This window comes from Canis lupus, chromosome 27, assembly GCF_003254725.2.
Source record: "Canis lupus dingo isolate Sandy chromosome 27, ASM325472v2, whole genome shotgun sequence".
NCBI lineage: Eukaryota > Metazoa > Chordata > Mammalia > Carnivora > Canidae > Canis > Canis lupus.
This window is the reverse complement of record NC_064269.1, coordinates 35721999-35740000: the sequence shown is the minus strand read 5'-3', so window position 1 is coordinate 35740000 and position 18002 is coordinate 35721999. Positions and strand designations below refer to the sequence as shown.

The window sequence follows — 18002 nt, the reverse complement described above, 5'->3', positions numbered from 1 at the left end:
CCACAGCTTTGTAGTACAACCTGAAATCTGGCATTGTGATGCCCCCAGATATGGTTTTCTTTTTTAAAATTCCCCTGGCTATTCGGGGTCTTTTCTGATTCCACACAAATCTTAAAATAATTTGTTCTAACTCTCTGAAGAAAGTCCATGGTATTTTGATAGGGATTGCATTAAACGTGTCAATTGCCCTGGGTAACATTGACATTTTCACAATATTAATTCTGCCAATCCATGAGCATGGAATATTTTTCCATCTCTTTGTGTCTTCCTCAATTTCTTTCAGAAGTGTTCTATAGTTTTGAGGGTATAGATCCTTTACCTCTTTGGTGAGGTTTATTCCTAGGTATCTTATGCTTTTGGGTGCAATTGTAAATGGGATTGACTCCTTAATTTCTCTTTCTTCAGTCTCATTGTTAGTGTATAGAAATGCCATTGATTACTGGGCATTGATTTTGTATCCTGCCACGCTACCGAATTGCTGTATGAGTTCTAGCAATCTTGGGGTGGAGACTTTTGGGTTTTCTATGTAGAGTATCATGTCATCGGCGAAGAGGGAGAGTTTGACTTCTTCTTTGCCAATTTGAATGCCTTTAATTTCTTTTTGTTGTCTGATTGCTGAGGCTAGGACTTCCAGTACTATGTTGAACAGCAGTGGTGAGAGTGGACATCCCTGTCTTGTTCCTGATCTTAGGGGAAAGGCTCCCAGTGCTTCCCCATTGAGAATGATATTTGCTGTGGGCTTTTCATAGATGGCTTTTAAGATGTCAAGGAATGTTCCCTCTATCCCTACACTTTGAAGAGTTTTGATCAGGAATGGATGCTGTATTTTGTCAAATGCTTTCTCTGCATCTAATGAGAGGATCATATGGTTCTTGGTTTTTCTCTTGCTGATATGATGAATCACATTGATTGTTTTACGGGTGTTGAACCAGCCTTGTGTCCCAGGGATAAATCCTACTTGATCATGGTGAATAATTTTCTTAATGTACTGTTGGATCCTATTGGCCAGTATCTTGTTGAGAATTTTTGCATCCATGTTCATCAGGGATATTGGTCTGTAATTCTCCTTTTTGGTGGGGTCTTTGGTTTTGGAATTAAGGTGATGCTGGCCTCATAGAACGAATTTGGAAGTACTCCATCTCTTTCTATCTTTCCAAACAGCTTTAAGAGCATAGGTATGGTTTCTTCTTTAAACGTTTGATAAAATCCCCCTGAAAAGCCATCTGGCCCTGGACTTTTGTGTCTTGGGAGGTTTTTGATGACTGCTTCAATTTCCTCCCTGGTTATTGGCCTGTTCAGGTTTTCTATTTCTTCCTGTTCCAGTTTTGGTAGTTTGTGGTTTTCCAGGAATGCGTCCATTTCTCCTAGATTGCCTAATTTATTGGCATATAGCTGTTCATAATATGTTTTTAAAATCGTTTGTATTTCCTTGGTGTTGGTAGTGATCTCTCCTTTCTCATTCATGATTTTATTAATTTGAGTCTTCTCTCTCTTCTTTTTAATAAGGCTGGCTAATGGTTTATCTATCTTATTAATTCTGTCAAAGAACCAACTCCTGGTTCTGTTGATCTGTTCCACAGTTCTTCTGGTCTAGATTTCATTGAGTTCTGCTCGAATCTTTATTAACTCCCTTCTTCTCTTGGTTGTAGGATCTATTTGCTGTTTTTTCTCTAGCTCCTTTAGGTGTAAGGTTAGCTTTTGTATTTGAGTTCTTTCCAGTTTTTGAATGGATGCTTGTATTGCGATGTATTTCCCCCTTAGGACTGCTTTTGCTGCATCCCAAAGATTTTGAACGGTTGTATCTTCATTCTCATTAGTTTCCATGAATCTTTTTAATTCTTCCTTAATTTCCTGGTTGACCCTTTCATCTTTTAGCAAGATGGTCCTTAACCTCCACGTGTTTGAGGTCCTTCCAAAATTCTTGTTGTGATTTAGTTCTAATTTCAAGGCATTATGGTCCGAGAATATGCAGGGGACGATCCCAATCTTTTGGTATCGGTTCAGACCCAATTTGTGACCCAATATGTGGTCTATTCTGGAGAAAGTTCCATGTGCACTTGAGAAGAATGTGTATTCAGTTGAGTTTGGATGTAAAGTTCTGTAGATATCTGTGAAATCCATCTGGTCCAGTGTATCATTTAAAGCTCTTGTTTCTTTGGAGATGTTGTGCTTAGAAGACCTATCGAGTATAGAAAGAGCTAGATTGAAGTCACCAAGTATAAGTGTATTATTGTCTAAGTATTTCTTCACTGTGGTTAATAATTGATTTATATATTTGGCAGCTCCCACATTCGGGGCATATATATTGAGGATTGTTAATTCCTCTTGTTGAATAGATCCTTTAAGTATGATATAGTGTCCCTCTTCATCTCTCACTACAGTCTTCGGGGTAAATTTTAGTTTATCTGATATAAGGATGGCTACCCCTGCTTTCTTTTGAGGACCATTCGAATGGTAAATGGTTCTCCAACCTTTTATTTTCAGGCTGTAGGTGTCCTTCTGTCTAAAATGAGTCTCTTGTAGACAGCAAATAGATGGGTCCTGCTTTTTTATCCAGTCTGAAACCCTGCGCCTTTTGATGGGGTCATTAAGCCCGTTCACATTCAGAGTTACTATTGAGAGATATGAATTTAGTGTCATCATGATAACTATTCAGTCCTTGTTTTTGTGGAATGTTCCACTGAACTTCTTCTTAAAGGGGAATTTTAAGAGTCCCCCTTAAAATTTCTTGCAGAGCTGGTTTGGAGGTCACATATTCTTTTAGTTGCTGCCTGTCTTGGAAGCTCTTTATCTCTCCTTCCATTTTGAATGAGAGCCTTGCTGGATAAAGTATTCTTGGTTGCATGTTCTTCTCATTTAGGACCCCGAATATATCCTGCCAGCCCTTTCTGGCCTGCCAGGTCTCTGTGGAGAGGTCTGCTGTTACCCTAATACTCCTCCCCATAAAAGTCAGGGATTTCTTGTGTCTTGCTGCTTTAAGGATCTTCTCTTTATCTTTGGAATTTGCAAGCTTCACTATTAAATGTCGAGGTGTTGAACAGTTTTTATTGATTTTAGGGGTGATCTCTCTATTTCCTGGATCTGAATGCCTGTTTCCCTTCCCAGATTAGGAAAGTTTTCAGCTAGAATTTGTTCAAATACATATTCTGGCCCTCTGTCCCTTTCGGCACCCTCGGGAACACCAATTAAACGTAGGTTTTTCTTCCTCAGGCTGTCGTTTATTTCCCTTATTCTATCTTCATGGTCTTTTAATTGTTTGTCTCTTTTTTCCTCAGTTTCCCTCTTTGCTATCAACTTGTCTTCTATGTCACTCACTCGTTCTTCCACCTCGTTAACCCTCGTCGTTAGGACTTCTAGTTTGGATTGCATCTCATTCAATTGATTTTTAATTTCTGCCTGGTTGGATCTAAATTCTGCAGTCATGAAGTCTCTTGAGTCCTTAATGCTTTTTTCTAGAGCCACCAGTAGCTGTATAATAGTGCTTCCGAATTGGCTTTCTGACATTGAATTGTAATCCAGATTTTGTAACTCTGTGGGAGAGAAGACTGTTCCTGATTCTTTCTTTGAGGTGAAGTTTTCCTTCTAGTCATTTTGCTCAGTGCAGAGTGGCCAAAAGCAAGTTGTATTGGGAAAAGGAGGAAAAGAGAGGAGAGAAAGAAGGAAAGAAAAGAGAAAGAGAAAAAAAAGGAAGAAAAAAACGAAAAAAAAAAAAAAAAGAAGAAAATGAGAAAGAGAAAGAAAGGAGAAAAAAGGGGGTGGGGGAAGGAAACAAATCAAAAACCAAAACAAAACAAAACAAAACAAAACAAAACAAAACAAAACAAATTAAAAGAACCACGGGCAGTATCTTCTGCTTCTGTGTACTTTAAGTCCCTTGGCTTTTCCTGGAATTTGTCCATCCAGCTGGTCTTCTGGGGGAGGGGCCTGTTGTGCTGATTTTCAGGTGTTAGCAGTTGGGGGAGCTGCTGTGCCCCTGCCTGGTGCAGGGCTCAGTGGGGGTTGTTTACCCCGTGAGGCCCCAGGAGCAACAGCCCCAGTGGCGGGGCCAGCTCTGGAGCCCTGGATTCAGCTCCCGCAGTAACTCCAGAGCTCTCCGTCTGCAGGGCCTGGAGGCTCCGGGCGGGGCCGCTGATCTGCTCAGCTCGGGGCAGGAGCGTCCTTGGGTTCCTGGGCCCTCCCGGCCTCTGCCTGTCCCGGGGGAGGCCGGATCCCGGGCTGTGTCCCGGCGCCCTGTGCCCCGGGGTTGCGCTGTTGGATTCGCGCTCCCGGCCGCGTAGCCCCCTCCGCGGAGCCGCCCCCGAGCCCCCCGAGCTGCTCCGGGTCCCCCGTGCGCGCTGCAGCCCTTAGGGAGCTCGGCGCACTCTCCCGGGGCGCAGGTGTCTGTCAGTGTCCCCGGGAGCCCGAGGGCATCTCCGCCCTCCCGGGTCCTGCTCCACCTCCCCGCGAGCCCCTTTCCCCCGGGAAGGTCGGTGCAGCTCCTGCTCCTCCGGGACGGGGCTCTCCTGTCCTGGGGACACTCGCCCCGGCCTCAGCCCGGCTCCTCGCTGGGCCCCTCCCCCTTGGAGGTCTTTGTTTCTTTATTTCTTTTTCCCCGTCTTCCTACCTTGATAGAAGAGCGAACTCTTCTCACTGTTGCATTCCAGGTGTTCTCTCTTTAATTCTCAGGCCGAATTCATAGATTTTCAGGATAATTTGAAGGTTTTCTAGGTAATTTGGTGGAGACAGGTGATTTGGAGACCCTACTCTTCCGCCATCTTGCCCCTCCCTCCAAAAATACTCATTTTTTTAGGCTCTGGTTTCTCTTCAGATCACATAAATCTTTCGCCTTTTACAAAATACTCATACTTTTAAATTCATATGAAAATTTTCCAAAACTTTCAAAAATACACTATATACTCACATTTCCAAGTATATTAATTAATATAAAACATATAGAACTGTGATGTCACTGCATTAGCCAGTAGCCAAGTTGGCAATTGGAAAAATGTATATGAATATTTGCAATTAACTTTTCATAATTAAAAATAAATAATATTAATTCCATAGTTATACTAGCCATGTTAACACAAATGTAGGCCACATCCAGCTTCATAGAAAATTCTCTAAATATAGTTCACCTAAAATAGTGGTCAGTAAACATCAATTTTAAAATCCTTGTATGGTGTTATTTTTTTTTAAGATTTTATTTATTTGACAGAGAGAGAGAGAGAGAGCACAAGTAGGCAGAGCAACAGGCAGAAGGAAAGGGAGGGGGAGAAGCAGGCTCTCCACTGAGCATAGAGCCCAATGTAGGGCTTGATTTCAGGACCCTGGGATCATGACCGTAGCCAAAGGCAGACGCTTAACCAACTGAGTCACCCAGGTGGTCCCCTTGTATGGTTTTAACTCACTAATATATTTCTAATTAACATATGAGCCAAACATATGATTACAATGAATGTTGACTTTTTTTACATGAATTATAAGGGAAATATAACAGCAAAATTTTGTTCTATGAAATAATAATTACCTTAAGTACACCTATTACAAAACAGAGCAGAAATCTGACCATACACCAGATGAAACTAAAAACATGAAAGCATTGAATATTCTTCCTTTCTTATACCATACACAAAATAAATTCAAAGTGAATGAAAGAACTAAATATGAGATAGGAAACCATCAAAATCCTAGAGAACAGAGGCAGTAACCTCTTTGACCTTGGCCATAGCAATTTCTTACAAGACACATCCCTAGAGGCAAGGGAAACAAAAGTAAAAATGAGCTATTGGTACTTCATCAAGATAAAAAGCTTCTGCTCAGCAAAGGAAACAATCAACAAAACTAGAAGGCAGCCTTCAGAATGGAAGAAGATCAAATGATGTATTGAATAAAAGGTTAGTATTCAAAATCTATAAAGAACTTACCTAACCAATACCCCAAAAGACAAATAATCCAATTAAGAAATGGGCAGAAGACATGAATAGACATTTTTCCAAAGAAAACATACAGATGGTTAAAAGACACATAAAAAAGATGCTCAACATCACTCATCATCAGAGAAATACACATTAAGACTACAATGAGATACTTCCTCACACCAGTCAGAAGGCTAAAAATAACAAACCTGGAAACAATAGATGTTGGCATGGATGTGGAGAAAGGGGAACCCCCTTACACTGTTGGCGGGAATGCAAATTGGCGCAACCACTGTGGAAAACAGTACTGAAGTTCCTCAAAAAGTTAAAAAGAGGAGTACCCTATGACCTAGCAATTGCACTACTACTAGGTTTTTATCCAAAGGGTACAAAAACACTGATTTGAAGGGGCACATGCATGCCAATGTTTATAGCAGCATTATCAACAATAGCCAAACTATAGAAAGAACTCAAGTGTCCATTGACCGATGAATGGATAAAGAAAGATGATATTTACATAATGGAATATTACTCATCCCTCAAAAAATTTAAATCTTGCCATTTGAAGTAACATGGATGGAGCTAGAGAGTATTATGCTAAGCAAAATATATCAGTCAGAGAAAGACAAATACGATATGATTTCACTCATATGTGGAATTTAAGAAACAGAACAGATGAACATAGGAGAAGGGAAGAAAAAAGAGGGAGGGAAGCAAACCATAAGAGATCCTTAAGTATAGAGAACAAACTGATGTTTGATGGGTAATTGGGCAGGGGATGGGCAAAATATGTGACAGATATTGAGGAGGGCACTTGTAGTGTTGAGCACGGGTGTTGTATGTAAGTGATACATCACTAAATTCTACTCTTGAATCCAACTATAGGTTACCTAACTAGAATTTTATATTTTATTTTATTATTTTATTTTATTTTATTTTACTTTATTTTTATTTATTTATTCATAGAGACACACAGAGAGTGGGAGAGGCAGAGATACAAGCAGAGGGAGAAGCAGGCTCCATGCAGGGAGCCTGATGCGGAACTCGATCCTGAGTCTCCAGGATCACACCCTGGGCTGAAGGCGGCGCTAAACCGCTGATCCACTCAGACTGCCCCCTAACTAGAATTTTAATAAAAATTTGAAAAAAAAAAAAAAAAAAAAAAAGAAGTTACCAGTAGAATACAAAGATGCTGTCACAGTTTACATACTGTCATACTTTTTAGAAAATAAAACTTTTAGATAATTAAAAAATAAACATTAAAAATATGAGAGCAAAATTAGGTAAAATTAAATCCAAACAAAGAAGATAAGAGAAAATGATAGTACAAAATCATGACAAAGAGCAAAACTGCAATAGAGAGGATCAAGAAAATCAAATATAGTCTCTTTGAAAAGACATAATACAGTAGATAAGGCTATCAAAAAATAAAGACAGAAACCATTTATATCCAGATTAAATTTGGGAATACATTATTGTTTTAAATTAAAACAACATTAAAAGGTAATAAAGGGGGGATCCCTGGGTGGCTCAGTGGTTTGGCTCCTGCCTTTGGCCCAGGGCATGGTCCTGGGGTACCGGGATCGAGTCCTGAGGCGGGCTCCCAGTGTGGAGCCTGCTTCTCCCTCATCCTGTGTCTCTGCCTCTCTCTCTCTCTGTGTCTATCATAAATAAATAAATAAATAAATAAATAAATAAATAAATAAATAAATAAATAAATCTTTAAAAAAATAAAAAGTAGTAAAGGTAGATTATAAATATATTTAAAAATCTATATGTAATAGAAAATTCCTAGAAATGCAAATTACCAAAATGGAATACAACAAAAAGAAACGTGTGCAAACCTCCCACATATTAAAGAAATGAGTTCGTGATATAAACCTTCTTACAAAAACATTCCACTCAGCTCAGATGGCAACAGTAATGAATAATGACACTTAAAAAATTTTGATCACCTCCCCTAGCCATTATGGTATAGTTGTTGTATATATTACATCCTATACATATTGTAAACATCGGAAGACATGTTGCAAACTTTGCTGTGAGTAGTCATGCATACTGTAAAGAAATTAACAAAAGATTGTTTTTCATATTTACCCAGATATTTATAACTTTTCATGCTCTTTTCATCTTCCCAAATACCCAGTTTTCCATCTTGTTCTATTACCTTTAAGCCTGAAATTCTCTTCCTGTGGCACCTTTTGCAATGCAGGCCTGCTGGTGGTGGATGTCCTGAGTAGTTGTTTGAAAATGTATTAATTTACTTTTATTCTGGAAGGCTTTTAATGACAGAGAATTTTGGGTTGGCAGGTTTCTCTTCTTGAAATGAATATTCTTTAATCTTCTAAATTTTATTGTTTGTAGTGAATTTCTGGGCTATGAAGTGTTTAAGTTAAAGCTGTCAAGATTTTCTTTTTATCTGTTTCAGAAGCATGATGACAATATGATTTAGCTTTTGTTTATCTTATTGGATTTTGTTTATCTTATTTGGGTTTTGCTGAGCTTCCTGAATTTAACTTCGCATTTTTCAACAAATTTGAAAAATTTTCAGCCATTATTTCTTCAAATATTTTTTCTGCCAAATGTTCTTTTTTCCTTGTAAGATCCCAATTACGTGGGTCATCATACTGATCTCTTTTAAAAAATATTTTTGCTCCTCTCTCAGATTGGATGATTATTCTTCTCCAATCCAGAGTGTTTAGGAGTTCACAAGTTAAATTTTTACATGTTGCCTTAGGAGGAACCACAAAGTAATAATGGTTGTATTAAGGGAAGAACCTCATAAATGTGGGGCAGAGCAACACTTTTTTATATGCTAATGAGTTATTTTATCCATACGTTTATACTCATTAATTACCCAGAAACAAAATTTTTACATTAGTATATTTGGTACACAAGACTAGACCAAAACATTGGGATGCTTGGGTGGCTCAGCAGTTTAGCACCTACCTTCAGCCCAGGGGTGATCCTGGAGTCCCAGGATTGAGTCCCACATCGGGCTCCCCGCACGGAGCTTGCTTCTCCCTCTGCCTGTGTCTCTGTCTCTGTCTCTCTCTCTGTGTCTCTCATGATTAAATGAAATAAAATCTTAAAAAAAAGAAAAAGAAAAAAAAAGATTGGACCAACACAGCTCAGTCCTTCCTTCATTCTCCTTGGAACTGGCTGCCTGCAAAGAATACACCTTCTGGTCTGTTTTAACAACAGTAAATTTTAAAAGGGCACCATCTTCCTCTGAATTTAGTACTGAAATGAGTACTGTTAACTTGGGATCTAGAATAACAAGCCCTTTATGTTCAACACCTAATGTATAACCTCAGAAAGTTAGAGACAGAGAAAAATGCCATTTTGATATTTATATCCCTGACTTCTGCATGGCTCTTTGTATTCTGAATTCACTCTTGGTTTTATTACTCTCTTAATATTGTTCCATATTTGTATATCACTACTGCTTTTGATGGGTATCCTAAATCAAGCTCATTCTATCAAATAACTCTACGTGGAAGACTTTAGGCATCTTTTATGAATGTGTTTATATATGTAAAAAAATAGTTTGGAAGAAAACTAGGAGGTTTCCCACATTAGAATGTAGCAAGTAGCCTCTCATTTTTCTCCATTTTCCATATCAAGAGATACATATGTGTGGATGGGATGCTCCGAAATTGGAAGGAAAGAGGCATTTCAGTGTTTTCTTCTCCTAGGGCCATGGAGGTTCTCCAAATCTAAGAACCACATAGGCTACCTTGTCAAACCTTGACAATTCCTTTCAAATGTCTTCAATCTCGGTATGCCTGGGTGGCTCAGCTGTTAAGCGTCTGCCTTTGGCTCAGGGCGTGATCCTTGGCCCGGGACTGAGTCCCACATCGGGCTCCCTACAAGAAGCCTACCTTTCTCTCCCTCTGTCTATGCCTTTGCCTCTCTCTGTGTCTCTTATGAATAAACAAATAAAATCTTTTTAAAAATGTCTTCAATTTCAAAGAGACAGTGCTTGCATTCAAATATGTTATTGAGTGAAGACTGGGTTCTTGAAAAAAAAAGAAAAAAGGAATTGCGACATGATTTCCAAAATGGAAATGCATCCCCAGAAAAAAAATTACTCATGTTTACTGTCCATACATGACATGTATTGACTTCCTCAAAACCTTGTTTTAAAATGCACATATCTTTGATGTGTATAATCAAAGTGGTTGAGTCAAATTATATTTCTGATACCTGGCTATTTCATTGGGTGAAAGGAAAAACACAGTTATAAGGCATGGATTTTCTTGGAAAACAGCCTTTATTGAATACTTGGTAAAGCAAAATATGAAGAGATCATATATAGCCAGAATGTCATGTGGTTAGGCTGTATTTTAAGGATCCTCAGGCATTATGTTATTGATTCCTTAGATCAGCCCCATAAGGTAGCTATAATTAGGGACATCATGTCACAGGTGATGACACAGGTGATCACACAGAAAGATCAAGTTCTTAAGTCAGAATGACTGAGATCTAGTGAATATACAAGGCTGCCCAGTATTCTAAGAATGAAATATGTAAAAAAGATCCAAGCTGAATCTGTAGTCTCAAGCCAAATCTATGCATGTCCAACTTCTATCAACTAAAAAATAGCCAAACCACAGATTGGCAAATGAGAGATAAATTCTTATTTTTATTTTTTAATTTTTTAAAAGGTTTTATTTATTTATTCATGAGAGACACAGAAAGGGAGAGAGAGAGAGAGGCAGAGACACAGGCAGAGGAAGAAGCAGGCTCCATGCAGGGAGCCCGACGTGGGACTCGATCCCAGGTCTCCAGGATCACACCCCGGGCTGAAGGCAGGCACCAAACTGCTGAGCAACCCAGGGATCCCCAAATGCTTATTTTTAAATGCCAATGGAATCTTGGGTTGTTTATGACACAACTTTAACAGTTAGTTACAGCTACCATTTAACTGTTATGTGAAATTGATTTTGAATATTCAAATACTTTCCCTATATGATCATAAGGAATAAGTACAGACAATGTAAAGAATGTATCTTCAAAGTGATAAATGTATAATTATTTTGCAGATAATTATTGAGTTTAATCTCTTTCCCTGCTGTAATTGAATAGGGTAAAAATATATCTGAATCATTATCAAAGTACAAAAGTTTGTCCTGAATTCTGGCAATAACGAGCTATGTGCTCTACCTTATACTTTTAATTATACTTAATATCCTTATACTTTTAATTCTTGTTTTTTCACTATTAAACATTTATTTTTCACTTCAAAGTATTTTTTAGCATAGTAGTAAAGAACAACAGAGGTGGTGATGTGGAGAATTTAATAAAACAAGATCTCTTCCAATATATATGAAATCCAGGTGAGGGAAACAACACACAAGAAAGAGTATCAAAGGGCACTGGTTCTTATTCAATGAAAACCTGTCTCTACCAGATAATGAACCTAACCTTTCATAGTGCTGCCCTAAAACAGATTCTGAAGGTACATGGTTCCATCCTCTGAGGAAGTGGAACAGATGTGAATGGCACTTACATAGGAAGCTTGTGATGACTGCATGGTCACCCTGAGTGCCTGTTAACAATTGAGTACTCTCAGCTCCAATCAATCCCTCTGTGCCGTTTTCAGATAATGGAGCTAGGTGAGATAAACTTCTTTCCCTTGTCAGTTCACATGAAGTTGAGTATTGTCAGTATAAGGCAACGGAGAGACACTGCAGCACAAAGGTCTCTTCTTCCTCATTTCCGGTGTTTCATGGCGTTTGGCCACTATGGCTTGGTTGCCAGCTGCATGCAGGCAGGAATTCCAGTATATTCAGCCTCCAGCCAGTTTCTGTGGCCAGCACCTGTCATAGTTTTCTGCCCCCTGATCTGTGGCTCCTACAACTCTAACAGGGAATTCTTCCTGCTTGCCAGTCAGAGCCTCAGATTCATCCTCACCAAGTTTAGCCTGTGGACTATGAAGCTACAGTGTCCCAAGCCAATCTTGTGAGCATGTCTACCATGTAGCCACACTGTCTTCAATGACATCTAAATCCCATCTTCAGAGAGTAGAACTGGCTTCCCAGGATCAGTCTTTTGGGTACTCCTCTTTCACACTAAGGTACTTTCTTTCTTTCTCTCTTTCTTTCTTTTTTTCTTCTTTCTTTTTCTTTCTTCTTTCTTTCTTTCTTTCTTTCTTTCTTTCTTTCTTTCTTTCTTTCTTTCTTCTTTTCTTCTTTCTTCTTTCTTTCTTTTTCTTTCTTCTGTCTTCTTCTTTTTCTTTCTTTCTTTTTCTTTCTTCTTTTCTTTCTTTCTTTCTTTCTTCTTTCTTTCTTTCTTCTTTCTTTTTTAGAGTTTATTTATTTGACAAAGAGAAAGTGCACAAGCTGGGGGAGAAGCAGACTGAGAGGGAGAAGCAGGCTCTCCCTTAAGCAGGGAAGCTGATGCCAGGCTGGACCTCAGGACCCTAAGATCACGGCCTGAGGAAAAGGCAGACGCTTAAATGACTGAGCCACCAGGTGCCCTCATCCTAAAGTATTTTTATAATTTTATTTTAGTAGCCTTTCCTCTTAATGTGCTTCCCCTTACAAATAAATAATAATTGTTTACCTCAAACTTCCCTTGGTTTCTGTCTCCTGATTCAATTCTGATCAATAACCTTGCCACCCGGGGCTGTTTAATACTCATTTACAGCCCCTTTAAGGCCTAGGAAAAATCAATTAATTTGGAAATATTAGTAGAATTGTTCATCTTATTGAGGAATTTACAAAAACAGTGCTTGATAGTATGCTTTGTAATTTAAATATCATTCACTTTAATAAATAGAAAATTTTCTAAGTTTAAGAAATGTATAATATGTACTTGAGTGTATATATTCTTACATTAATATGATGCCAACACCAAGGGTGAAACCTCAAGTACACTTTGGACTTTGGGTGATTATGATGTATCACTGCATATTCATCCTTGGTAACAAATGGTCCATTCTAGTGAGTCATGATAATAACACATCACATGTGTGAACAGGGGCAATAGAGGAAATCTCTGTACCTTCCTCTTAATTTCGATGTGACCTAAAATTGCTCTAAAAATAATATCTTTAAAATATTCTGATTTAAATTTAAAACACAATTGTTTTAAATTGTGTGGCTTTTGAAGAAATGAGAAATAATGTTCTTTAGATGATGAGATAGCAATATACCAAAATTAGGTAATTAATACCTGGTGCTTACAAACATATGATTTTAATTCTAAGCAGGGGTCATGAGAAACTTTGTTAATGTCAAGGTTGAAATATGGACAATTGTCTTCACTCTCTGAAGATATTGGTGATCTGAAATACAGAGAATTACATCTCATTAATCTTAGTAATATATAAATGAATATAAATGAACAAATAATTTATTTGGACTAATAGTTGTATATCAAAATCTAAATAATTCCCATGTCATTTTTCTGTGAAAACAGTGTAGCATTTGTGTTTATCTAATTGTTCACATATTAACGTTTTTCCTAGTAAGATTAATTTTTTTAAGTTATAAAATATAAATGTTCTCAAGAAACTTAACACTTAGAAAAAGGAAGTTAAGCTCTTTGACAACACAGATGAATTACTACTGATTCTCTGGGAGACTCTAATCCATGTAGAATGAATGAAGAAGTTCAACAAATACTATGAGAAAACAAATTTTATTAGAAATCAAATATATATGTACACTTTAAAAATCTGAGTTCAAATAAATGAAAATATGATGGCCGCAGTATAGCAGGTAGGATTTGTCAATAGACAAATAAAACTATATGAATAGACCACAGAAAAATTCTTGCTTTGTAAAATAAATACCTGAAATTAAAAACCCAATAAATTGTACCTACAGAAAATTTGAGACGCAGAGAAAAAAACTGATGAAATTAAAGAAGGAGTAAGAGTATTATTCATCCCATAGGATGAGGGAGAAAAATTAACAGAGTTCAGAAACCTTTAAAACAGTATCAGTAAAGCTAGCATAGTTCTAAGTACAACATGAGAAGGACAAGAGAAGCAGACAAAAAACAAACAAACAAACAAACAAAAAAACCCAGAAAATCAATCTTAAGTGACAATGCAAGACAACTTCTAAATATCATTTAAAAATATTTATAGATAAATAAATAAAATCTTTAAAAAAATAAATAAAATAAATACAAATATTTATAGACCCCAGCGGTTTAGCAAACTAAGAGAATGTGCACATAGAAATTCACATCTCAGGATATCATACTGAAATGACTGAACATCACTTGAGAACACAAAGTAATATTCTTTTTTTTTTAATATTTTATTTATTCATTCATGGGAGACAGAGAAAGAGAGAGAGAGAAAGAGAGAGAGAGAGAGAGAGAGGCAGAGACCCAGACAGAGGGAGAAGCAGACTCCACCAGGGAGCCCGACCTGGGACTCAATCCCGGGTTCCAGGATCAAGCCCTGAGCTGAAGGCAGTGCTAAACAGCTGAGCCACCCAGGCTGTCCTCACAGAAATATTCTTGAGGGAACAGGATAGATTAAGAGGTGACTTAAATCAGTATGAAAATCAGGGAATGGTGATACATCTTCCACTTCCATCAGCTTTAGAACACGTTATGTACCACAGAATCTGCATCTGCCCTAGATACTATTTCAGACTGAAAAGAGGTGACATCAGCAAGACATAACAATAGAAAACCCCAAGCTCTAAATCCCCATAGAAACAATAATTTAAAGATACATCCAGACCCAAACCCCTGTATATTCCATTTAATCATTTTTTATAAGGTTGCCAAGACCACTCAGTAAAGAGAGTATCTTTTACAAATGTTGATGGGAAACTGACCATTCACTTGCAAAAAGTGAAGTTGGATGCTTACATTTACACCGTATACTAAGATTAAATCCACATGGACTGAAAATCTAAACATAAGATGTAAAACCTGAAATTCCTTGAAAAGAACATGAGGGAAAAAAAACAACATCGTATTTGGCAATGAATTCTTGGATATGACACCAAAAGTACAGATCACAAACAAAAAGTCAACTCTAGACAAATGGGCTAACATCAAATTAAAATATTTCTGTGCATCAAAGGGATTGATCAATAGAATGAAAGTGGGAAAAAAACACTTGCAAATCATATATCAAAGGATTCATATCCAAAATATATAAGGAATCCCATGAATTAGTTAATAACAACAATAAAAACCAAATAACCTGTTTAAAAAATGGGCAAAGGACTTAGACATTTTTTCCAAAGGGAATTTATAAATAATCGAAAACCATACGAAAAGATGCTCATTATGATCAATGATCAGAGAAATACAAATCAAAACTTCAATGAAATATTTCTTCATATGCTTCAGGGTGGATATTATGAAAAAAAAAAGTGTCAGTGAAGAGGTGGAAAAAGAGGATCCTTTACACTACTAATGGAAATGTAAATTTGGCTGCCATTATGAAAAACAGTATGGAGCTTCTTCAAAAACTAAAAATAGAATAGCATTATGAATCAGCAATCCCACATGTAGGAAAACACATAAAATAATTGAAAACAAGATTTCAAAGAGATAACTGTACAGTCATGCTCATTGCAGCATTATTCACAAGAGTCAAGTGGTAGAAGCAGCCCAAATGCCCCCTGATAGATGAATGGATCAAGAAAACATAGTATACATAACAATTCAATATTATTCAGCCTTGAAAAGGAAGGAAATCCTGTCACATGCTATGAAATGGATGAAACGCCAGGGCATTATGCTAATAGAAATAAGACACACAAACACACACACACAAAGTGTATGATCCCATTTGTATGAAGTATCTAAAATAGTGAAACTGATAGATCCAGAAGCAGAATGGTGATTCCTAAAGGTTGAGAGGAAGTTAAGTAGGGGAATTACTACTGTTCAATGAGCATCAAGTTCCAGTTTTATATAGTGAAAAAGTTCTAGAGATCTGTTGGGAAACCATGTGAATATAGTTAGTACTCTAAACTGCATGCTTGAAGTTATGAATATACACAATATAGTTAAATGTAATGTAAGATGTGAGATAATGTATGGTCCCCACCATATGACAGTCTGTAGAAAACAAAACTATAGAGACAGTGAAAAGATCAGTGGTTGACAAGGTTTGGTAGGGAAGGAAAGATGGATAGGTGGAGCAGAGAGGATTTTTTTAGGCAGTGAAACTATTCTGTATAACTCCATAAATGTTGATACATGTCACTACATATTTCTCCAAACTCATAAAATATACAATATCAAGAGTGAACCTTAAAAAGTACATTATTGTCTTTGTTTGATAAAGATGTGTCAAGATAGAAACCTACATTAATAAACATCAGTTATATCAAATGAAACATTCCACTGAGGGATATTAAAAGTAAGAGAATCTGTGTGCTACACATGCATAGATATAGACAGTAGAGTACAGGAAATCTCTGTGCTTTGTCTGAGTCTTGCTGTAATGTTATGTGGATTGGTCCCCAGAACTTAAATAACAAAATAAAAAGGCAAACAAACAAAATGAGATAATCTTGACAACAGTGAGAGAAAAACTTATCATTACATTTAGGAAAATAATAATATTGGTAATAGATGAATTTTCACCAGTAACAATGAAGAATGAAAGACTGGGAGGGTCAAATTCAAAGCTGGAAGTACTGAAAAAGAAAGCAACCAAACCTACTCCCCACATAAAACAAATCTAAAACAAAACAAAATAAGCAAAATGTCCTGTCAAGCAAGAATTATAAACTTGGTAAAACAGTCTGTCAAAAAAGAAGGTGCATAAGAACCCCTTGACATACACAAACCCTAACAGAATTTCTCCTTAGTAGACCTCTCCTCCAAAAATACTCTTTAAGCTAAGAGTAGAGGATGCTAGACTGTAACACAAATCTACAAGAATGAATAAAGAATAGAAGAAATAGTACATATGTCAGTAAATCTTAAAATCTATGTGCATTTTCCCCTCAGAATTGCTTTTAAAGATAAGACTATTTAAAGCCACCAATATGATGCTATATGGTTGGACTTATACTATATGTGGACGCAAACTTGTGCTGGTATATGGCACATGGAGGGGAAATAAAATATTTTATTTTTTTAGTATTTGTTAATTTTTCAGATGCAATTTCACCAGGAATGCTTCATTTCATGTTGCCAAAGTGAAATCATGAATGCAGTGTAGGAAAATATAAGCCTAACTGGTGTTCAGAAATCTGTACGAGCTGACTTCAGTACAACATTGTTAGAAGTACAGATTATTCATTCTATCTGAAAGTAGAATGTTCCTATGAAACTTTTCCTAAGCTGAAAAGGTATAAAGTGAAGAAGCAATTACCATTAATATATATGAAAAAGTTGTTGAACATTCCCTGATCCAAAAAATAACCTCTCCTGGGCTTTCCTGATCCCTTAAGACACATCATGCTAATGGATGCACAAAATAAATTGAGATGAAGCACAGACCCTCAAACATAGTTGAAAGCTATGCCTGATACTCAGATGCTGAGTATAGTTTCTGAGGAGAAATTTGACAAGGTCACTCCTGCTGCTTGGGGCATGTGCTGCCTCTACAACAGCAAAACTAAGTGAATACAATTTTCACTCTTCTTTTTTTCAAAAAAGCAAAAATCCCCTTCGGGTTTCTGTTGTTCAGCAAAAATTGGTACTAACGTAGGCCTTTCATCAAAGCATAGTGATATGATGCAAATTTTGGAAAAGTTGAGGCATACCTGTAATAGGGGAGGAAAAGAGCTATACTAGTGCTATTTTAATATATTTCATCGGAATTTAGTCAGAATTAATTTGAAGTAGATGGTGAACTATTAATCATATATGTGTGAAGATTTCCATCAGCAAGATGGAGGGCTAGGGAGTTCCAATGGTCATGAGCCCCACAAAAAACAATAATAATCACTAAACAATCTTAAACTAAAAATGTCTCAAGGAATGCATTAGATAACCAAGAATCATCAAAAACCTGGAGGGAGCTCAAAAATCCAAGATTGCTGCAAAGCAAGTAAAGAGAATATTTTACCTGTATGACCCGACCCTCCAGTTAAGAACTGGTTCACATCTGGAGGAATACCCAAAGGGGCAGTCACCACATGGAGAGAAGAGGAACAG

The 18002-nt window shown here is 37.2% G+C and overlaps 1 long non-coding RNA gene across 1 annotated transcript in view; it reads right to left on the bottom strand.

The window, feature by feature from the left end:
* The window catches only part of LOC112665384 (uncharacterized), a 32512-nt gene extending 19622 nt beyond the window's left edge, over positions 1–12890 (bottom strand). Inside the window, exons 1-2 of the long non-coding RNA XR_007406464.1 lie at positions 12740–12890; positions 12468–12563 (exon numbers count right to left, since the gene is read on the bottom strand). This is a non-coding gene — a long non-coding RNA (uncharacterized LOC112665384). The remainder of the gene's footprint in view (positions 1–12467; positions 12564–12739) is intronic.
* Positions 12891–18002: the final 5112 nt, after the last annotated feature.